This window comes from Psammomys obesus, unplaced genomic scaffold, assembly GCF_907164565.1.
Source record: "Psammomys obesus unplaced genomic scaffold, mPsaObe1.curated_primary_1811, whole genome shotgun sequence".
NCBI lineage: Eukaryota > Metazoa > Chordata > Mammalia > Rodentia > Muridae > Psammomys > Psammomys obesus.
This window is the reverse complement of record NW_026596039.1, coordinates 20,750,867-20,775,370: the sequence shown is the minus strand read 5'-3', so window position 1 is coordinate 20,775,370 and position 24,504 is coordinate 20,750,867. Positions and strand designations below refer to the sequence as shown.

General features: G+C 39.2%; 1 protein-coding gene across 1 annotated transcript in view; it reads left to right on the top strand.

Annotated features, from left to right (window-relative positions):
• Arih1 (ariadne RBR E3 ubiquitin protein ligase 1) overlaps positions 1-24,504 on the top strand; it is a 102,793-nt gene that overhangs the window by 913 nt on the left and 77,376 nt on the right. The window lies entirely within an intron of this gene.

The window sequence follows — 24,504 nt, the reverse complement described above, 5'->3', positions numbered from 1 at the left end:
TGGGCTGGAGGAGGGGTGAGGGGGTGAGTGTGCAGGAGGTGTCAGAAAGAATCCGGCCCTTTTCTCCAGGTTTATCCTAGCCCTTGAGTCTCGTGAGCAGTTTCAGATGGGATTAGGGCAGGCCCTTCAGAGCAGCTTTGGTGTATGATTGCCCCAAGTGGGCACCGGCTAATAAAGAAATGGATCTCCTTGGCAGTCTTAAGTGGCTACTTAAAGGTGGGGGAAGGGAACTAGTTCTCGGAAGAGGTGTTGATGGACCTGATTTTCTGATGGTGAGACTTGCTGCTTTACGTTGTTTTGGGAGCCAGGGGGTTCTTTTCTGTTTGGGACCTCACTGCTTTGGGACTACTTCCTGTGTTAACATGTAACTTGATGGAAGCTGTTGGAATAGTTAGCACGGATTGCCTCTCCACCCGTGCAGCTTTAGCAACAGGGAGACGCAGTGTTAACTGTACAAAGCTACTGTGAATTAGGAAGTAGAGGCCTTCAGCCTCTGAACTTTCTTTTAAGTTTTCTGTTTTGTGCATAGAAAGTTAGACTTGCTTTGAGCCAGTACCTGCATCGCATTTAACATTATATACAGGAGGTTTTGTATTTTTGAGCTGGAGGAAATAAGTTTCCATTTGTTTGGGGGGAAAGTTGTCTCGAATGGAGTATGATTGAAAAAAATGACACTCGACCCTGTGGTGAAAAGTCAGAAATTTCAGCTACTTAGGCTGAGGCAGGTGGATGGCAAGTTCAAGACCCACTTGGGACTACAGAGTGATGTCAAGGTTGTTCTAGGCAACTTGGTGAGACCCTGTCTCCAAATGAAGTAAAAAGACTGCTGGGGATGCAGCTCAGTGGTAGAGCGCGAGACTGGCGTGTTCGAGGCTCTAGATTCAGTCCTCACTAATGTAAAAATAAAATTGAAAATGAAATCTTGATTCAGTTTAACTTTTAGAAAGCAGTAGTTCCATGGGAGGAACTACATGGGAACAAGAAGTTACTCTTGTTTTCAAGCACATTACTTTGTTTTTAACTGTAGAATGGGTTGGCTTCATAGTCATGCACAGATCATCAGTGTCACTGCCTGCTTGCCGACTTCCCATTAACGCATTTACGTTCTCATCCAGTAGTCTTTGCAGATTAAGCCATCTAGGCATTAACGAATGTCTTTGGAAGAATGGAAAAATCTCATCTAGTGCTGTTAGTGGAAATTTCAAGTTTCATTATAGATAATGTCTCAGAAATAAATGGGAGGGTTATAGAAGTCAGATAAGTTTCATTGCTCTATCTTAGTTCTTAGACGATTGAGATTTAAAAAACAAACAAAAAAGAATTGTGTGAGTAAGGAACTTGGTTAAAACTTGAATTCTTTTTATTTACTTGTAATTATATAAAGTCTGATGTTTTCAAACTTAGTACCTAGCTTACTAGCATTATGTTTTGAAGTAACTCAAGGGTATTTATCAGAAATAACTTATAAATGTGTGTTTTACTATAGTAAAGTCTCATCCAGTTCTGTCAGTTCTCACATTTGTCTTAGTTACCTAGGTCCCGTCGCTGATGTGTATGACATAAGATTTTCTTAGAGTTCATGAATACCTAAGCATGTATCCCTTGGTTAAAATTCATGTTTAAAAATACCAGTCAAGTCAAAGGTAGGACAGATTGCAGACCATCTTTCTTGAGCTAGTATACTTATACATCAAAACTAGGTGTGATTATGTTTTAGGTAGTTAAAATTCGGAGCATTGCATGGGTAATACGTGCAGATTGTAAGAAAAACCTCATGAGTAAAGAGAAACTTAAAGAAAAATAAGCCACCAAGAGATGCCAAAATGTGAGCTCCATATTCTTTTCTGGATCCTGCATAGTTACACGTATTTTTTAAAAACAACAATGATTTTATGTGATGTTTTGAGTGGAGGAAAAAAAGAAAGAATCTCTGAGGAACTTTCAAAAAAAAATAACTTTTAGAAGAATTTAGTGATTACACATTAATTTGTTTAATCAACCTATTGCTGGCTTTTTGTGGTTTTTGACCTACAAGCATACATAACCTCACAGGTCAGTCATAGAATGTTTTCTTATTTCTTGGTATAAGTTCATTTGCATAATTAGAGAGAATGGCTCATTTTCAAGGTGGTGGTGTTTTCAGGTTACATCGATTGCCTAATTGGCATCAAATGGTCATTTAAAAAATTTGCTTTGGAGCCAGGCGTGGTGGAGCACACCTTTAGTCCCAGCATGGGAAGGCAGACACAGGCAGATCCCTGAGTTTGAGGCCAGTCTGGTCTATAAAGTGAGCCCAGGACAGCCAAGGCTACACAGTGAGACCCTGTCTTGAAACAAAAACAAAAACAAAAGCTTTGGGGAGCAAATGGTAGTGGTACACACCTTTAATCCCAACATTCAGGATTTAGGGTCAGGTGGCTCTCTGTGTAGTTGAGGCCAGCCTGGTCTACATAGTGTGTCTAGGACAGCCAGAGCCACACAGTGAGACCCTGTCTCAAACAACAAAACAAAACCACACACACACACACACACACACACACACACACACACACACACACACAAAACCAAAAAAACCCCAACAAAACAGGATTTTGTATATAGCTCTGGCTTTTCTTTTCTTGGAATTCTCCCACAGCCTGATTGAGGTCTGGCATATGCTAAGCAGGTATTCTGTCCCTGAGCTACCCCCAGCACTGTAGATATGTATATTATATATGTGTGTGTGTGCACATATATACATACACACTGCACACACATACATATATATGTGTGTATACACACACAGACTCTTTTGGAACAGGAGTTTCTGTACAGCTCAGGCTATCCTGGAACTCAGGGTCTCCTCCCTCTAGTAGCTGGGACTTAACGCCATTATGCCCTGTATGAATCATCATCCTCTTTATGACATAGTGAGCATATATTTACTGTCTTTCCCTCCTTCCCTGCTTTTTAGTTTAGTGCATTTTTTGTTGTTTTGTTTTGAGATTGAATTTCCCTGTGTTGCCCAGGCTGGTGTGCTCCTGGGTTCAAGTGATAGTCTTGCCTCAGCTTCTTGGGTGCCAGGATTACAAATGTGCCATCCATGCCAAGTGCTCACCACAACAGATTGCACCCTGTTTTAGCTAGCCACTTTGTGTGTTAAAAGACTAAATTTAATGTGTATGGGGATGTGGATAGCTGCAGAGGCCAGAAGAGGACACTGCACCCCCTGGAGCTGTAGTGACCCCTGCTTGTGAGCTGCCCTTCGTAGATAGATGATGGGAACTGAACTCTTTTTGTTATTTTGTCTTTTTTTTTTTTCCAGAGCTGAGGACCGAACCCAGGGCCTTGCGCTTGCTAGGCAAGCGCTCTACCACTGAGCTAAATCCCCAACCCGGAACTGAACTCTTGCCCTGCAAGAAAGGGGAGTGGGCTTAACTGCTAAACATCTCTCTATCCTGTTTTCCTTTTAAAGGCATAATATCAACAGGTGTTTAACTTTGATAGATCCATATACCGTGATAGTGTGTAACTACGTTAATACTGGAAATAGCTTAATTCTTCCTATTAGGTGTGATGTAATTAGTAGAGTAAGATTATGTGTAGGCTGCACTTGATGATTACTGCCTTTTAAATGAGAAAATGATTTACTTCTAATTTAAGATAGCTGGATTCCTTGGAACCCATGTGGCAGTTTTTTTTTATTTTATTTTTATTTTTATTTATTTTTACTTTAAAACATAAAAGTGTTTTGTTTGTTTGTTTTTCTTTTTTTTTTTCCCCCTTTTTTCTTAGAGGCAGGGTCTCTATGTATTCCTGGCTGTTCTGGAACTCTAGCTATGATCAGGCCAGCCTTGAACTCAGAGATCCAGTTGCCTCTGATGCTCAGCTAAAAGCTTTCCTTTTTTAGCTGTCAAGTAGACTTTTGCAATCATATAATTTATTTTTTTCTAAAAATTTTGTTCTTTTTCTCAGCTTTAATTCAGGGATAAGTGATTGAACAGCTTTATTCTGAATAATGTCACTCATGTGTTACTGTGTATAGTAGATGGCCAGTTAAATTGATGGATAGTATGGAATTGTAGAATGCAGCTTGGGAGTTTTTACTCAGCTGTTCTGGCAAATCAGCTTTTCAGAGCTTTACTTCAAAAAAAAAAAAAAGTCTGCTTTTCAGGCTAAACTTTAGGATTAAAATAAAGAGTGTCGAATATTATTCTGGGACTTCTCCCCATGTAAGGTTTTAAAATGTCCACATTATTCTGTAGAAATTTTTCTTTCCTCTTTTGTTATGTCCCTTTTTTTAAAGGAAGTGTCAGAAGTGACTTGATACATAATATGCTTTGGAAAAAATTACACAAAATAATGAAATATTAAATAACATTTCCTTAATATTGAGCCATTTATTTAGATAATACTAAAAATATATGTAAATCCTGACACTTTTCCTCATGCTTAATTTTTTTAAATCATACTTTTAATTCAGATATTTCTAATTTCAATTAACTTGACAGTATATCTAACCATGATTTTCTAATGTTTAAAAAAGCTAAGTATTAAAGTCTAAGTATCTCGATTCTTAGCAAGAATTTACAACTAAAAGTTGCTGTTGTTTTTTTCTTAGCACTGTGACATTTTGAACACGTAATTTTTCTTTTTTGGCAGCTCTTCTTTGACTTATCCAATCTTAACTTTTTAAAAATTGATTATTATTTTTAATTGGTGTTTTGCCTGATGTTTGTCTGTGGGTGTCAGACTTGGAGTTACAGTTGTGAGCTGTCATGTGGGTGCTGTGAATTGAACCCCTGTTCTCTGGAAGAGCTTAAATGCTGAGTCATCTCCATCCCCCCAGTCGTAACTCTTTGTTCTGTATTTTCTACCATCCAGTTAGCCCAGGTCAGAATTCCTTTTTTTCCTGTTTCTCTTTTTAATAACTAATCCTAATTGTAGACCTCTAATTTATTTTGGCTCCTCACTCTAGATGTTCATTTCATCTGTTGTACTGCTATCAAACACATGTGGTAGTTATTTTTTTGCCCAAAAGATTTTGTTGTTGATAGTCTAGACCCCTTGTGGCATTCATAGTTAGCATCTTAATGTCATCTGATTTTTCATCCCACCTGTTCTTGTGCCTTATCTCCCACTGCACTGCTTATAATTATAGCATATACTTTTCCTGTTTTTTTTTTTCCCATGCTATTACCTCTTCTGGTAAAAAAGAACATTTCACTTAAACTGCTAGAGTATTTCTTTTTCTCTTTCTAGAGTCTCTTCATCTACCTTTCCAGTGCTTCCTCATTTGTTTAGCACTTTATATGGATATATCTCCATATAAATGGTTTCTTTGTTTAGCCTTGGCTAACCTGGACTCCTTTGTAGACTAGGCTGGCCTCAAACTCTGAGCCATCTGCCTGCCTCTGCCTTCCTGAGTGCTGAGATTAAAGGTGTGTGCAGCCCATGGATATTTTGTGTAGCCCACAATAGCCTGTGATACAGCTGTCTCTATATCTAAGTCTTTCTAGTTGGCTAACTATGAGGGCTTTGAGGGTAAAATCTGAAACCCCTTGGACTTTGCACAGTGTACAGCATACTTGATATAGTCTGACAGGAAGCTACTAGGTAAACATTTTAACATTTGTTCTTAGCTAGTAAATACTTGTTACCTCACTTTCTTAATCTGTAAGAAAGCCAAATAAGTTTTTTTTTTTTCCTGATACTAGTAAATTTTATGTCTTTTAGATGCTGCAAATGTGAGTAATGTAAGACTACAAGCAGTGTTTGAATTCTAGGAGGACCAGCTTTAAAAAAAAATATTTTATTTATTTATTATATATAGTGTTCTGTCTGCATGTACACCTGCACACCAGGAGAGGGCATCAGGCCTTAGTATAGATGGTTGAGAGCCACCATGTGTTTGTTGGGAATTGAACTCAGGACTTTTGGAAGAGTAGCCAGCTCTTAACTTCTGAGCCATCTCTCCAGCCCGAGGACAAGCTTTTATTTATTTAGTATTGGATCTTTTGCGACAGGGTTTCTCTTTATCGCTCTGGATGTTCTGAACTTGCTCTGTAGACCAGGCTGGCCTTAAAAGAGATATACCTGCTTCTACTGGGAGGGGTGCTACCACACCCAGCTAAAAGACAGCTTTTAAAAGCCCCTTTATTTAATCTTTGTTTCATTTTTGAGACCAGGTCTATCTGAGACTATTTACCCTTGGCTGGCCATGTAATGTAGAGTGAGCTGGCCTTGAACTCACGGAGCTCTGCCTGGCTCTGCCCCCTGAGTATTGGATGTACAGGGGTGCACCACCATGTCTAACTGTTTTAAAACAGGGGGTGGGGGGAACAAAGACTGCACACCATTTTCATAATGGAAACCATAAAGCAACACAGTCGTTTTTTGAAAATCTTCTGTGTGAATATGGTGGTGCCAGGGTCTTGCACTTGCTAGGTGAGCACTCCACTCCGAGGGACATCCCTGGCCGAGTTTGTTTGTAGAAAAAGGGATCTTGCTCTATACATAGCTCAAGACAAGCCTTAACTTGCTACACAACCCAAGCTTGCCTTGAATTTGTGATCCTTTTGCCTCGAACATCGTTTGGAAGTATAGGCCTATAGTCAAACCAGGCTAACAACAGAACTTTTAAGATGCAAAGAACTTAAACTTCAAAAATACATTTTAGGGAGCTGGAGAGTTGGCTCAGTGGTTAAGCTCACTGGTCACACTCCCAGAAGAAGATGTTACAGTTTTCAGTTGTGAAATTTCCGTTTCTTGTGTATTTGGTACTGTTGACAGGGTTTCACTATGTGTTGCTCTGGTTGGCTTGGAACTTACAGTGATTCTCCTGCTTCTGCCTCTGAAATATCAGGGTTACAGGTGTGTTCCATGCCTGTCATTCTGTTGGGTTCATTGATGTACAGTGTTCTGCTGATTCCGTCTGAGGTATTTTTGTGTGTGCATGCGTGTGAGTGCTGTAGCAATCATGTGGAGATCAGAGGACAACTCTGAAAATCAGTTCTCTCCTTCCACCTTGTTGAGGCAGGGTCTCTTGTGGATATTCCAGGCTTGCTGACCAGTGAACTGTTCTAGGCAACTCTCCTGGCCCTTCACCTCCATCTTGCCACAGGAGAACTGGTATTATATACGCATAGCACAACATCCTGCTTTTTTATATGGGTTCCAGAGATCAAATTCAAGTCCTCTGACCCAGTGAGCCTTCTCACAGGTTTCTCTTTTTATAAAATTTTCTAGGTACTAAGGATTGAACTTTAAAGCCTCATGCATGCTAGGCAAAGTACGCTGACATTTAAAAAACAGAAACAAAGCTGTTTTGTTTGAGTCAGAATCTCATGTAGCCCCCCACTGGACTTTTGAAATTGATACATGGCTGTGGATGACCTTGCTTTGCCTCTTGCTTTTACCTTCCAAGTGCTGGGATTATAGGCATTTGCCGCCATACTTTGTCTTTTTACTTCTAAATTTTGAGATAGGGTCTCTTTATGTTGCTCAGGCTGGCTTTGAGCTTGTCATCCTCCTGCTTCAGGCTCCTGAGAGCTGAGATTATAGGTGTGCACTTTCTCAAACTGCTTTGGTTCCTCAGGTTTTGCAAAAGTGTAGTATGTCTAGTATTCTAATCAGTTAAGTCACTTCCTACTGCCTTTTTCTTTCTTTCCCTCTTGGAGTTTGGTCATGTGAATCTGTCATTAGGTATTTTATAGTGTGCCATATATTGTGTCAGATTCTATGTGATGGTAGATTCCTTCAGAAAGTACTACTATATTCTTTCCTCAGCTTTGTTGTTTCAGTGGTAGATGTACCTTAAACAGGAAGGCTAAGTGTTTGGCCTGTTCAGCCTCTTTTCTGAAGAGTCCCTTCTCTGGGGAGCCTATACTTTGTGTTTGTTGTTGTTTTTGAGGCAGGGTTTCTCTGTGTAGTCCTGGCTGTCCTGGAACACACAGGGATCCTTCTGAGTGCTGGAAGTACCTGTCACCACCCCCCAGCCCCCATTTTTTTCTTTGTTACCGCTATTAAATGGTTGAAGTTATTACTCACTGCTTCAGAGATTTCCCTTTTGGTTTTTTAGTTTTTAGACCATGTGCAGTCCTCAGTCAGCAAATGTCCTGAAAAGAAAAGTAGAGCATTTCTTGAGGTACCTGTCCAAATTCCACTTGATAAAAGCTCCTGTTTATTTTCTCCCTGCCTGCCTTCCTTCTTGCCTTTCTTCCTTCCTTCCTTGTTGTTGTCTGATAGTTTGTTAAAGGTGGCACCACCACTGCCTGGCTTTATTATTTTCTTATTACTGCTCTAATAAATTGCAAATTTAGTGACTTGAAATACAGATTTGTTAGTACTGAAAGTCAGAAGTCTCGATTAGATCTCAGTAGGCTAAAGCTCAGGGGTGTCAGTAGCCTGTGTTTTTCTGGAAGATTGAGGGGAGAATTTTTTTTTTTTTTCCTTCTTTCCACTTCTGGATACCACCTCATTCTTGGCTTTAGACTTTCCTCCATCCTCCATCCAGCATCAGCATTTTCAGATTTCTGATTCTGCCTCTTTTTTCCCCCCCACTCTAAAGAAAAAGAACATGGATAATATAGGATGATCTTCCTTCAGGGTCAGCTGCGTATCAACCTCATTTCTTTTTGCAAGGTTGATTTCCCCCTGCATTATAATATAGTCTCGGGTTCTGAGCACCAGAGTGTGAACACATCTACCATGCTGTTTTCAACAGCTCCTTTGTGATAGGTGGTCAGATTGCTTGCTCCCAGGAGTTATGAGAAAGGTCCCCTGAGGAGAGAAAGTCACTGAAGATGTAAGGGTCAACAGCCTCAGTTCTTGATACCTAAGCTGTTTCCTGTGACCAGTACAAAGTTGACTTCTGGATGCTGTCTGGTTTTTCTTAGGCCACTGTCTTTAATTTGGCGTTTATAGATTTTATCACCTCTGAAATTACCATTAATCATTTTCTGCCAAACCTATCATCAACTTTTAAAGCCATATGCTTCTATTGATAAATGTGCTTGGTAGAAATTGTACAAAGATGAGCAGAGTATATTCCTTTTCTTTTTAGAGCTCAAAGTTTAGGAAAGCAGAGTGCCCTGCATTAAAGGCATTGACTCAGAACTTAACTTTACCCAGCGTTAGCCATGTATGTCCTATGTGGTTCTCCATTTCTATACTTGGTCTTGCTCGGTTTCCAAAGTGAAGAGTCTTCGTATGAATGTGGTGGTACGGGCCTTTAGTGTCTCAGTGTTCAGCAGCCAGAGGAAGGCAGATCTCTTGTTCCAGGACAGCCAGGGCTGTGCAGAGAAACCCTGTCTCCCCCATCCCCCTAGAAAAAAAATCTTAGCATGCCACCCTATGGGAACCTGTGCTTCTAGTTCTTGTTTATTTGTTTATTTAGTAAGCTAGTTGCGGGACCCTCATACACTGCTCTGTCTCTGACCTATATCCCCAGGCCCTTAAAGACTACCTCCACAGGGTGAAATTCTGGTGTGGTTCACAGGCCTATTGCAGTCCTGTTTTTTAAAGGACCAGTTAGTTTTTTAGGAAAATAGTATATCTTACTAGATACTGTTAGCAGTTATTAAATGTCTCTTTTAAAAAAATAATAAAAATTAGGGGTGTAATGAGATCTTAGAGCGGTTGGTTATTTTTCAAACACAAGAACCTAAGTTTAGCCTCTTGAACTAAAAAAAAAAAAAACTAGGGTGTGGTGATGCATGCTTTTAGTACATGCAGTTGCTACATAAGTAAGAATGACCAAAATACAGTGTATGGAATTAACTCCCATGCAAAAATAAATAAAAACAAACAGGCATTTAGAAAAAAAGAATACACACACACAAGGGAAAGGAAAATGAGCCCAGGCATGGTGATGTTATGTGCTTTTGTTCCCAGCACTCTCTCCTAGATTCCAGGGTGATGTAGTGAGACCATCTCAAAAAGCAAGCAAATAACAAAGCTGAAAAGAATGCTATTTTTCTATTTTATGGATAAGGAAGTTGAAGATTAGAAGAATTAAATGACTTGCCCAAGTTATATTTTATGGCCGGGGTGGTGCCTTATGTCTGTAATCCCAGCACTTGGGAGGCAGAAGCAGGTGGATCTCTGTGTTAAGAGGCCAGCCTGGTTTACAGAGTTGAGTTCCAGGACCACCAGGGAAACAGAGAAATCCATTTTAAACAGAACATCTTATAACAGTAAATAAAACACACGTGTGAGTATTTTCTGTCTTGTATTGCAAGTTTTTGCTTCACTAGAATTAACTCTTTTCCTTCCTGTGCCCATGAAGTTGACTTCAACAGAATTAGTCAATGGAGCCTGAGGTTTGACTTTATTGCTATGACCTATGCATCTAAATAAATAAGCCGGAATAGAATAGAGTCAGAGGTCTATCTATCCATTTAATATTTTACATTTTTCAACTAGGTATAATGGCATACAGCTGTAATCCTAGCACAACAAGGATGTGGAGGCAGGAGGATTACCAGTTCAAAGATAAATGTGGGTTATGTGGTGAGTCAGCCTGAGCTACATAGTGGAACCCTGACTCGAAAGTTAGCTGGGTGCAGTGGCATGTGCCTGTAATCGTGGCACTCGGAGGCAGAGGCAGGCTGATCTCTGTGAGTTCAAGGTCAGCCTGGTCTACATACTGAACTCCTGTCCTGCGTACGTGGTAAGACCCTGCCTCAAAATTTCAAGGCAAATTTGCTATTCTAACTTACTGCTTTGCTTTTCATTCCAGCATTTAAAAAGCATAAAGTTTAATATAAAGTAATGTTTGAAATTTTAAAGTAGATCATGGTCCACACAGCCCAGCATTCCCTTTCTAATAGAAGTACCAAAAGAATGGAAGACTAGTATTGTAAAATTGTTGAGTGTGCTAGGCAACAAATGCTTGCTTTCTCTCTCTCTCTCTTAACCTACCCCTCCTTCTGTGAGTTTGGGTACCATTACTGACGATTTGACCCAGAGCCTTGAGCATGTTAGCCAAACACTGTACTAGTTAGCTACTTCAAAGTTGGAGAACTGCTATTTTAAGGGAGAATGCTTAGTTGGAACAGTGTGGAGTGGTGCAGGTATCTGTGAAGTGTCGTCCTTCATCACTTCTGTTGTTTTTTTTAAAGGTTTATTTTCTGTGTGTGAATATTTTCCTGCATGTTATGTGTGTGTGCCATATGCATACTTTGTGTCATAGACATCAAAAGACATCTAGTTATCTAGAATTGGAATTCAGAATGGTTGTACACTGCAGTGTGAGTCCTGGAAATCAAACCCGGGTCCTCAGCAATAGGAACAAATCCTCTTAATGCTAAGCCATCTCTTTGGCCCTCTTCACTTTTTAGGAGGCAGTGTCTCACATTGAGCCTGAAGCTCACTAATTGGCTGTCAGGCCGCCTCCTGCTCCCCCACCCCAATCCTCGTACTTCTGTCATTAGGTGCTGGGATTAAAAGCAGGCTGCCATACTCTGCTGTTTATGTGTGTGTGCTTTGGACCCACGCTCAAGTTCTTGTATTTGCATAGCAAACACTTTACCAACTGAGCTATCTGCCCAGGCCCAAGAACATAGAGACCTTCAGAAGTTCAGATGAACTTAATTATTGATGCTGTTTAACATCAAATGTAAGAAAATGCATCTATCATTTAATCTTCTCATTGTTTCAGCTCTTAAAAAATTTTTTATTTCATATCTCAGAGTTTTGCCTGAATGTTTGTCTGTGGTACTACATGTCTGCTTTGTGCCAGAGGAGACCAGAAGAGTTGTGTCAGGTTCTCTTAAGCTGAAGGTAGAGACAGTTGTAAGCCTCCGTGTGGTGCCGGGAGTGAACTTGGGCCCTCCGGAAGAGCAGCCAGTGTTCTTCCCGCTGAGCCAGCTCTCCAGCCCCACTGAGCCCCTCTCACTGCCCTGAAATGAGTGTGGTGGTGCGGCTGTCACCTTGTCCCCCCATCTGTTTAAATTAAATATTTTTATAGTGGTTACAGTTTGTTCACTTTGTGTCCCAGCTGTAGCCTCTTCCTTACCTCCCGATCTCACCCTCCCTCCCTCTTCTCCTTCCGTGCCCCTCTCCAAGCCCACTGATAGGGGAGGTCCTCCTCCCCTTCCTTCTGACCCTGGCCTATCAGGTGTCATTAGAGTGGCTGCAGTGTCCTCCTCTGTGGCCTGGCAAGGTTCTTCCCCTATCTTAATCTTTATTCGTCGTCATCATCTCAACTCGTATGCCTTGGTTTAGTTATAGCTGGGTTCTCAGAATATATTATAATATCTGAAGCTTTATCAGTGTAGCATTTCATCCAACTAAAGCTAAAATGGTGAAAATAGGATTTCAGAATTCACAAAATATTTTATCTATTATCTAAAAAGCTGGGTGTGGTGGTACGTTCCTTTAATCCTAGCACTCAAGTTCAAAGGCCAGCCTGGTCTACAGAGTGAGTTCTAGGGAGACCAGGGCTACCCTGTCTTGAAACCTTGTCTTGAAAAACAAAACAAAGGAGTGGGAGAGATGGTTCAGTGGTTAAAAGTCATCGACTGCTCCACCAGGTTCAGCACATTCCCACCATGTACATAGCAGCTCACAGCCGGAACTCCAGTTCAGAGGATCTGGCACCCTCCCACAGACATGCATGCAGACAAAACACCAATGCACATAACTTAAAAAAAAAACAAAACAAAACAAAAAAAAAACTTTACAAGAAACAAAAAGCAAAATAAAGTGTAGTATTTAAGCAAGAGTTGAAAAGTTAAGGATGAACTAAGCTTGTCTAATTTAGGTTCATACTGGAGACAATATGTGGTCAGATAAACAAGATTAAGATTGGAAGCGGTCTTCATGGGTTATGACTATACCAAGCACTGCCTCCCTGTGACGGGATCCCTGAGCTTATTCCTAAACCACCTCTGTGATTAGACTTCACACAGCTCTTAGAAGTGAGCATGCTTTGATGTTGGAGGGCATTTGACTTAAGTGCTTCCATTATTCTGTCTCCCTGTAGTGTTCAAGTCTAAGCTTATAACGCTTCCTCATAGTAAGCTTTTCTGTAATTTTAAAAGACTTATTTAACACATTGGAAAATGCAATGCTTTAACTTATATCCAAGTGCCATTTGGGGGGTGGTATAGAAACCAGAATTAAACTTTCTCTTCTTACAAATTGTTGATTAGGAAGATTGTTCTGCATTGGTATTTTGGATTCATGCTCGTGCATGTTAGTCACATACAGTAGAAAGAACACTACAGTAGCACGTGGACACCATGCGCAGTTAAGTAAATGCCAGGCAAATACCTAACGCAGATTTGTTTATATCCTGTTGCAGATCCTGGTGGGTTTTGCAGTAACCAGTGAATAAGTCACTCCTCTTGTGTAACTGTTTTATTAATAGTTTTGAGTTCAGTGTACTTCTCTGACTCTGCATTTATAAAAATAAAAGCAGTTGCTAGGTAGTATTAACTAGGTAATTGTGAATTTAAAAAAAATGTTTTTATCTGGAAGTCTTGGGGATTTCAGCTAGGTTAAGTGAAGAGCATTGAAACTGCCATGCAAACTTGGTGGATCATGTAAAATTTTCTCCTGTGTAACCAAAACATTCAAAAAGTTTAATCTTGAAGATAGTATGACTCAGATCTCCTTCATAACCAGATTTTAAAAAGTAAAATAAATAAACAAACTTGGGTCCAGTGGCTCATGCTTATAATCCTAATAGGATTGCTCTGAGTTTAAGGGCCAACCTGGGCTACATACTGAATTAGTGACAAGCCTGGATACAGCATGACCTGTTTTTTAAAAAGATTTAGGATAGTGCTGTTGAGATAAGTAGTCTTACTTTCTAAGACTCTTTGAAACAACCTGAAACATTTCAGCTCTGGTGGAACTAGTGCACCTTTCGGCCACTGTTCATGGGAATAAAAACTAAAAACAAAACAAAACAAAAAAACAGGAAACCAACAGTATGATGAGAAGTCTGTTAGCGTAATCTAGAAAAAAGGCCTGGAATGGATGAAAAGGGATAGCATTTATAATAGTATGTTAAAATTAGTGAGAAATGGTGAATTAATTAGAAGAAAATGTAACTTGGTTAAGTGTTTGACATCTTTGAGTCCTAAGTTTCAACATTGCTTTTGATCATCTGTGTAGTTTGGTTATCAGTTCATCTTGGTGAACTCTGCTTCCTTATTTGTAAAAGTTATACTGTAACTGGAAGTTTAAGCAGCATTTTAATAGTCTTGACTTAATTGGTACTGTGTTCACTCACTGGAACATACCTGTTTGCTATCCATTGTGAGCTCCTTGCTTTGTTTTCATAGATAGCTTAAATAAAATGGCAGTATTAGCTTGGTACGGTAGGCTTCGTGCTGCATTATAATCATTTGTGTAATGTCCAGAATAGGTCAATCAGAAGAGAAAGAATTAGGTCAGTAATTACCAGAAGTTGGATGGGGAGATGGGAAAAATAGCTAGTAATTACAGGGTTTATCTTCAGGGTGATAAAATGTTCTGAACTTAATGGTTGATACCATAGTGAATATGATCAAACCCACCAAAGCATCTTAGAGTTAATTTTTGTGGCATGAGTCATAAAAATTATCACACATTTCTTTAGCTATCTAATAAGTAGTTTTGTTTTTTGGGTGGTGGGACTTTTACTTACAGCGAGGCAATAAACAAACAAACAAACAATGAATAAATAAATAAGCAAGCAAGCAGACAAACTAACTTTCCTTAACCACCAAGTTACATCTCAGTATCTTTTAGGCAGAGATCATGCATTGTATTTGGTTATCATTGTCTTGTTTCTGATTGAGAGCTAGTGTAAGCCCAGTCCGAAGGACTACAGATTCAGGTAATTGTGAATGACAGGTTCCACTGTACAAGTGGTTAAAGTCAGAATAAACGAAAGTCCTAAACCAATGCATTTTCCATATGTTAATGGTAAACTCAGGTAGACAAGTTATGTTAAATCTGGGAAATCTCTGCCATAGCGTTCAGGGGCTGTCTGTCTCAGCTTTTGGGTTGATGGGAGCAAATGGTCCGCTAACCATTCCTTTATAATATATTCTAAAGGTTTTACCTGATAGTTAAAATGATACAGAGATGGGTAGTAAGAGGTTCTAAAATAGTCCAAGGTAATTTTGGCTCTTGGTCCGTATCTAATGTTGATTCTCCACAATCAGGGAAGTTACTGGTCAGTCTGTAGAATCTTCAACATAGGTGAAACCTTTTCCAGGACTTGAGTTAACATCATGCTTCTTTACCTACCTGTGCCTGGTTTTAATGGATTACAGTGAACTAGAAGGGGAACAGAACTTTTCCTCTCTTAATTATGTAGCATGGTTGTTTTGTTTTATGTTCATCCAAAACAAACCCCAAGATTAAATTACTGCTTTTGCCTGTACACAAGCTTTTGGTGAAGACAGGTGAAGTGGGCATTTGTGTTGTCTGACTAAAACTTTTATCAGTGTAATGCTTAGGCTGACTTAAGTTAGCATTTTGAAGTATTAAATAGAAACCTTGAAATCTGACTGAGTTTGAAGTTATAGGTAAGATTCTACTCAGACTTTGAAAACTCTAGTTCAGAGTTTTATACATAAATGTGTTACTAAAGTAACGTACTAGGCTTTGGGCCCTACCTTTTGCTGTTTTGAGCCTTCAAAGTAGTCTTACGTAGCTGTGCTGGCAGTCTTACTTATATAGTAAAACAATATCGAGAATGGTGAAATGCTGAATTATGAGGTGTTTCTTTGTTTTTTTGTTTTTTTCGAGACAGGATTTCTCTGTAGCCTTGCCTGCCCTGGAACACACTCTGTAGACCAGGCTGGCCTCGAACTCACATAGATTCACTTGCCTCTGCCTCCTCGAGTGCTGGGATTTAATGGATTATGAGTTTTATTCTGTGATTTTTAAGTATATTCTAATTACAAAGACATTAGCATTACATTAGTAGAAGTAAGCTGCATGTGGTAATAATTCGGCAATTTAGCTTTGGCATAGAAAGTTTAGGTAGGGTATAGTTTGTATATGAGAGCACCCTCTATTTGAAGAAGTGGGCAGGGTTATGAAGGTGGCTGCTGTATCTGTTAACTGTCGTTGGCATTACAAATAGTGCTGCATTTTTGTTGTGTGCCACGTTGGTATTTTACTGTACTTAAGGGAAATGACCTGTAATTAAGAATGTTGATAGAGTCCTGGGCTCATTCTTTCAGCTCTGCATGAAGTCAGGCGTGAGGGCACACACCTGTAGGCCCAGTGTGAAGGAGGTGGGGAGAGCCTCCTCTCAGGGCTGGGGCTCAGGCTAGCTTGAACCATATGAGGCTCAACTTCAAAAGAATCAACTAGAATAAAACAGGAAAAACAAAAAAATAATTTATTGAGTATGGAAGGGTTACCGACATCAGGAATTTTGCTATAGAACAGTAGAGGCAGGTATTTTTTCCCCCTTTCCTAATTTTCCCCTCCCCTTGGTATACCTTGATTTTAATTTATCAAGTGTGTGTCTCTGGCCTTTGCCGCTGTGGCCCATTGATCTGTCCATCTGTCTGTTACAGTGCATATTGGGTACTTCCAGAAGTTTGAATTCAGTGATGCAAAGGACAGGCGGGCTGCAGCAGCAAAGGTAGGACAGAATCATTCAAAGACAAGTCATTAAAGGGTCATGAAGTACAGGAGTGCGGGTGCGCACACACACACACACAGCAGCAGCACTTCATTGTTTAAAGGCCCAACATTTATTCTGGACAACTTCATGGGAAAGCCTGTTCCAGGAAAGCAAATCTAAAGTATTTGTAAAGAGCACGGGTTTATTCTGTGGTGGTGGGGTTATGTCCATAGCATGGTTGTGTATTATAAAACTATTACTAAGCTCTACACTTACTTTATTTCACTTAAACAGAGGGCTACTGCTTGGCATTTAGACTATTAAGTAAATAGGTATTTACTACTATCTTTGTTAGAAATAGTGAGGGATTGAAGATGATTTAATGGTGGATATATTAGGTTGATTCATAGACTGGATTGAATTGGGGGGGAAATTATATTGAAATAGGTTACTATTTTGGAAACTGAGAAGCAGGAAAGATGGATTGATTTGCTTGTATATATGATGAAAACAATATACATCTTACAGGTTGTTTTTTGGTTAATGTCTCAGAAATTTTAATAGATTCTATTTAAATATTTATCATTCTGATATGCTAGATGACAGTTGCAATAGCAGCTCCTTATTGTTTGTTTTCTCAAGACAGGGTTTCTCTGTGCAGCCTTGACTGTCCTGGACTCCCTTTGTAGGCATGCCTGGCTTCCTGATTGTTTCTGCTGCTGCTTTTTAAATATAATCAGAATGAAAGAAAAATAGCCTTCCTATAGTGCATTCTAAAGCCTAAATTACCAATAACTTTTAAGAACGTTAAGTTTTATGTAGATCCAGTGGTATTATAGCACTGGTCTTGAATACAGCACTGAATATGGTCCCCAGCCAGCACTCCAAAACATGTCCCCAAATTTAAAAACAAAAGAAAACAAAACCTTAAACTGTACAGTGCAGAAAGGTTGCTTATATTGTGGAGTTGGCTGTATAGTAAGGTAATGTGGGGATAGTTGAACAATGATGATATTTGCCGTACTTTCTTTGCTTTGTTTTGTTTCTGAGAGGAAAGGATCTGCTTTTCTTCTGGATAGAGTAGTACTGTTGCTTTTTAATGACTTTCCAGATAAAAATATGTACTTGATATAAGTGAGATTTTAAATATCTTTGGCATGAGTTTTAGTTCTAGAGGCTCATAGTGGTGGTAGTTAATAAACCTAAAATACTAGATTGAGATATAGTTATGGAATTATTTTGAAGTGAAACTTTATAGCATGAAGAATGTTCTGAATTAAGCATTGAAATTTGGGTTTAAGGTGGTACTCTTTTGCATCTTGGTTAACTTTTTTGCTTTCATATTTTATACTTCATCCCCATCCAGTTGTATTTTAGATTAAGTTTCTTAACGTGCAAACTTGTATTTTTAACCTCTTTATGGTATCGAACTTTAAAAAAAAAAAAAAAAAAAGGTGTGTCATGAACCTAGAATTTCTTGAAAATTGTCAAGCCTAGTAGCCCAAAGCAGAATAAGTAAAAATAATTATGAATTTTAGAAGCCTGGATCTGATCATGGCTCTACCACTTTTAAATGTAACTTCTGTTTTCACCTTTCTCTTCAAAAATGGATATTGTGCATGGAATACAAAAAAGGGAAAAGTATGATAACAGAAGGATGACCTTTAGGGAAGAGCAAGGGCATTGTGTGAGAGAGTAATGTGGGGGTAGGTATGATCCAGATGTATCATGTGAATGTAGGAAAATGTTACTGTGAGGTTCATGACAGTGTACACCTAACTTACATTATTAGGAATGAATGTTGTGGCTGGTGAGAGAGCTAGATGGGTAAAGATAGCAGCCACCAAGATTGATGACCTGAGTTTGATAAGACCCTAAGAATGATTTGTTGGAAGGAGAACACTGGTTTCTCAGAAGTTGTCCTTTGACTCATTTTAGTCTAGAACTGAATGATTTATGAAGAAAATATGATGTCACATTTGAGCTTATTCTTTCTGTTCAAATACCGTTTTATTTCTTCAATTCCCTTATTTTTCATTCAACAGTATACAATATATTTAATCTAGATTACTATAGATTAAATTTACTGTAGATTTGTACTGTAGATTAGTGTTTTCTTATATTACCATTTCTTTTCTCTGTACACACTACATTGTTTTTTATTTGCCCAGTTATTAGTCATTTAGCTTATTTTTACATTGTGTATGTAATTTTTTCTTCTATTAAGTTTTTAAAGTTGTGGTTTATTTACACCAGTATTGTATATTATTAGTTTCTCTAACATACATACTGATGGATCTTAGACATTTTTAGATTATTAGTCTGAGAAAATCTTGTTTTTAATCTACCTTTATCCAAAATTCTATTTCATAACACACACATGACACACCCTGAGTTTTCTGTTTAAAAAAGACCTTGATTTCATAATTCTCGTACTTCCCAAATGCTAGGATTATATGCACAAATCACTGCTATCACTTTGCTTGGCTTTTTACATGTCTTATTTTATTTATTTGTTTGTTTATTTATTCTTTTTGAGACAGGGTTTCTCTGTATGTCCTCTTCTGTCCTGCAGTCCAAGATGGCCTCAAACTCATAGAGATCTGCCTACCTCTGCTTCCCAAGTGCTGGGATTAAAGACACGCTCCTCCACCACACTGAACTATGTCTCCAGCCCCCACTTAACTAAATTATATATATATATATATATATATATATATATATATATATATAGTGTTTGTTTGTTTTTGAGGCAGGGTTTCTCTCTGTAGCCATGGCTGTTCTGGCCTCACTTTGTAGACCAGGCTAGCCTCAAACTCACAGCAATCTGTCTGCCTCTGCCTCCTTGAGTGCAGGGCCTAAAGACAGGCACCACCTCGCCCAGAGTCTAAATTCTTGATATATGATAGTTTTCATAGTTCTTTTCTTAGCTAGAAGGTAAATACAGATGCCTCTGGCCACAAGTAAGAACAAAAAAAGAGTTGTATTTTCTAATGACTACATATAACCCTTCTTTCTTTTTTTCTTCATCTTTTGGCACTCTGCCTTTTCTTTTTACATTATCTCTTCCACTTTTTTTCCTACCATCTTTGAAAAATCTACTTCATGCTACTTTTAAATCTTTGTCTTATGACAAATTTAATTAAATTGTTTATGTTGAATTTGTTTGGAGACATCGTCTCATTTGTCTGAAGCTGGCCTCAAAGTTGTAGCCAAGAGTGATCTCACTCCTGGACTCACTTTGTAGACCAGGCTGCTCTCAAACTCAGAGATCTGCCTGCCTCTGCCTCCCCATGGGTTATAGGTGTGCACCACCATGCTGGGCTTCCGTTTCTAGCTTCTTATTACTTTTGTGTGTGTGTGTCTGTGTGGCTGTGTGTCTATGTGTCTGTGTGTGTCCATGCTCTTTTTTGTTTTAACAATCCTAACCATCAAATGCCCTGGGCCTACTGTGCACAGGTGAATCCACTCATCTAACAGCTTGTCCCAATTTCTCATTCTGTGTTTTCAGTTACACACTTTCATCACTGTTTTCCTGTGTTGGAGCCTTTGGTTCTTAGATGTAATGTTCAAGACCCTTAATCTAACTTCGTCACAATCTTCAAAGGTGTTATTGTGCCCAGATAATCTTTAAAGTCCTTTTCAGGATGATTGTGAGATTGTCTAGATGGAAAATTATACATTGAATCTTTGTGGGAGACAGTGTCTTTCTGTCTTCATTGTTGTGCGTCTTCCTGAGATTTTCTTTTTAGGTTATATATCCCCGGTATTTCAAAGAGATGTTTGAATCTTCTGATTCAGTGTGCTGGGTAGGCCTTTAGCACTCTCCAAATTGGATATACTTGTGTCTGTTTATAGCTTTGGGGAGAGGGGAGGGATTCTATTATTATTATTGTCTGGTAATTTCCTTCTTGCTCTTCTCTCCTGACTTCTGTTAAAATTTAAAAATAAGATGGGGTTTAACTAAACATTAATAACACTAAAATTTAATAACATTAAAATTTTTAATAACATTAAAAAAATAAGATGAGGTTTAACTAAACATTATGACTGAATTTTCCAAGAAAGACTAGGAGCATGGTACATGCAGAAGTGCCAGTTCCACTAGGGTGTTGATAGATGACATCTATAGTGGAATGTAGTAGCTGTGGTTACAAGTATATCATTGAGGATGCAAACATACTAGAAGAAAGAAACAGAAAGATTACACAGGTTGCCTTACCACATTAGAAATTAAAGCTGAAACTGGGTGTAGTGATGTGCACTTTTAATCCCAGCACTTGGGAGGCCTAGCCTGGAGGCCTGGTTAACATAGTCAGTTCCAGAGCTTACAGAGAACCCTGTTCTTTTAAACAAACAGAAAACTAAAAATAAAGCTGAGTGTGGTGGCAGTCCTAACGTCTGGAGGCAGAGACAGGCAGATCTCAAGAGTTCAAGACTAGCCTGGTCTACAGAGCAATTTGCCAAGACTACACAGAAGAAACCCTGTCCTCCCCCCCTTATAAAAATTTAACTGTATGTCAATGGAGTGTTAGTTAACAGTATATATTTATAAACAATAAAAAACAAATGTCTACTTGACACCAGAAAAACAAGTTCAGGATCTTAACATGTCTATACTTTATCATTAAGAACCAAGTTACTTCCAGCATAAAGTGTTGTATGTGGCTGGGTCCCCCCCCCCCGAAGATGATGACCTACTAAGCTATCTTCTAAGACTTGGTCCTGAATTTGATCAGGAAGTAGGCAGAAAGGAGGGGAGGGAGAATCTGTTTTCATTCCCAGCTACACATGCTCAGCCAGTGTGGAAGCTACCATTAAGCTATAGCTCAGCCTCCAACTACTTAAGAACACATTCTCATAGTATCTCTATCAGCTTTGCACAATACGTTTATCAATATCTTTCCTAGAACAGCAAGTAAAAATAGAGAATTCAGTGGTTAAAATCAAGGGGACAGGCTAGAGAGATAGCTCACTGGCTAAGAGCACGCACATGCTGCTCTTGCAGAGGATCTGGGGTCAGTTCCCAGCATCCACATGGTGACTCTCAGCCAGCAGCAACTCTAGTTCTAGAGGACCCAATGCTCTCCTCTGATCTCCATGGGCTTCTGCACTGTTACTGAGAAGAAGCTGGCTTCAGTGCTCAGCACCCACATGGAAACTCACAATCCAGTTCTAGAGAATTTTAGACTCTTCTGGTCTCTAGCGGCTACTGAAGCTATGCAGTGTGCATATGATCACACAGACTCTTTTTAAAAAGTTCATGACAAAGGAGCACACGGCATATAGCTACATGTATTTTTAGGGTGTTTAAAATGTCATCACTAAATCATCCTTGTTTAAATAACTTTGGGATTATTTTACTTAATATATGCACAGCTTTATAGCTAACACTATTACAATGTCTCAATCAGTTTAAAATTTAATACATTATAAAAATCGTGTCTGTGTTGTGGCAGTCAGAGGACAACCTGAGCGAGTCAGCTCTCTTCTTCCAGTATGCGATTTTAGCCAAAAGCCGGACAAGGCTGTAGATCTGAACTATCTTGATGAACCAAGTTTTAAATCTTTGTTTTACTTCATTCACCACTAGAATTGTTTGATTTTGGTAGTTGTTTTGTTTTTAAAGGCAGGGTCTCACTGTGTAGTCCTGGCTGTCCTCAAATTAAAAAGATTTGCCTACCTCTGCCTCCAGAATGCTGGAATTAAAGGCATACATCACCATTACCCAGCTGAGAAATCAAAGTATTGTATACTGACTGATAGATCGAGAGTACTGATCTTCTAGCTGTAGATTTTCTTTCTTTCAGTCAGTCAGTCAGTCAGTCACATGTATACCTGAAGAGGTCATTGCATCCCTTGGAACTAGGGCTACAGCCTGGCTGCTGTGAGCTGCCATGTGGATCCTGGGAACTGAACTGGTCTCAGGTCCTCTGGAAGTGTTCTTGTTGAGCCATCTCTACAGTCCCTGTAGAAACATCTTCTTAATTACTGGTTAAACTCGCAACATTTTTCTTTTGTTGGTTTGCTTATATGTGTATATATGTTGTGTGTGGGGGGGGTATGTGCATGTGCATATGGTCACTCAAAGGCTAAAGTTGTCAGGAGTCCTGCTTTCATTGCTTTGTGAATGTAAGGCTTAACGTTTTGCCTAGACTGGTTGTCCATCAGGCCCTGGAGATTTGCCTTGTAATCTGTGGCCTATAGGGTTACGGGTGCATGAGCATGTCTGTTTTCCTGTGGGTGCTGGGGATCAAACTCAAGTCCTCATGCTTGCTTAAGCATACAGGCCTTCTTACCCTCTGAGGCATTCACCTCAGTCCTCATGGCCTCTTTTTCTAGAGGTTGAAATCTCTTTGATCTTCCAAACTTGACATGACAGAAAGAAGCAATTTCTTCATAAAATGCATGTTCATTGACAATGAAGTTCATTGACACCATGGGGACCATTGCCAGGTGTGTTTACAAGTGTTGGTGCATCAGGATCACATTTAATTTGTATGCACACTTTAGCAGGGTTTCAAATTGCTATGGATCTGCTTCAGTATTAATGTCAGTTAAGCAGACCTTGTCAGCATTAAATTTTGATTTAAATAATTTCTAAAAATAGTGAATGAAAGTAATCTGTTGAAAAGATCTTTAGGGAATCATCACAAGGGGGAGGGCGTTCCTAACTTTCTCCTTTGTCCTTGCCCTTGTTTGCTTGGGGGTAGCTTACAAATAAGCATTTATACTGGGAAGTTTGTAAGCTCTTTTTGTCAGAATGAGGGTTGAAACTCAATAGCTCAGGCTACCTTATCCCTATGTGATCTGACCCCCTTTCCCTTTGCCTCCTGAGATCTGGGACTATAGGTACGATGTTATGCCAGAATACTGAATCAGAAATTCTGGAGACTAAGCCCATGTACCGATAGTTTTAACATTCCTCAGGACATTCTAGTAGGTAGCCAGAAAGGGTCGCTATCACCGATTTTGGGCTTACAAAGCTGTAAAAATCTAGAGGCATTGTTTATTATCTTTAAAGGTTAGATACACTGCTTCTATTATTGTTACCTAATTATAGTGACAAGTCAAGCTATTTTTATTTGATGTGTTTATATCCTTTAGGTGATAAGCAACAGAAAGCTTTTTATTTCAACTTTTGCTCAGTTGGTCTTCTGTAAAGCAATTTACTAATTGGTAGCATATGCACAGGAATCGTTTGAAGTAATTAGTAATTCTGCTGTGTGTGTTCCAGTGCAGGTTAGATTACTTTTTTAATTCAAAATTTAAGCTACTTTGTGTGTGTTTACAATTTTGAGTTGACAGATATCTGATATTTTATATCTACTGTTACAATTAGCCAAACAGTTTCCCCATTCCCCAGCTCCTTCTTTTTGCCCTATTCCTGCTTTGTATCTGTATCTCTGTCATTAACTAGCTTAGAGCCCTTCTGTATGGAGATCTCAGGTAGTAGGTTTCAGTCCTGTTTCCCAATCCCCCCCCCCCCCGTCTTCTCCACTCCCTCTCCCGCTCCCTCTCCCACGCTGGCTCCATCTCCCCTTCCCCTCCTTTAATCTTCTGAACTTACTGTATAAATAAAGGCTGGCGTCTAGTTCAGGAGCAGTCCTTTTGTTTTGGCCCTTCTAATGTTATGGTTACTCCTGGCATCACTCTTTTGATAGCTCCAAGTTTGAGGTACCAAGAATGCTTCTTTCTCTCTTTCATTTTTTTTCGAGACAGAGTTTCTCTGTGTAGCCTTGGCTGTCCTGGACTCTAGACTAGGCTGGCCTTGAACTCAGATCTGCCTGCCTCAGCCTCTGCCTCACAGAGGGATCACAGGTGTGTGCCACTGGGCCCAGCTGAACACTTCATTTTTTTTTTTTAAGTTTAACTAACTAACTAACTAACTAACTAACTAACTAACTAACTAACTAACTAACTAACTAACTAACTAACTA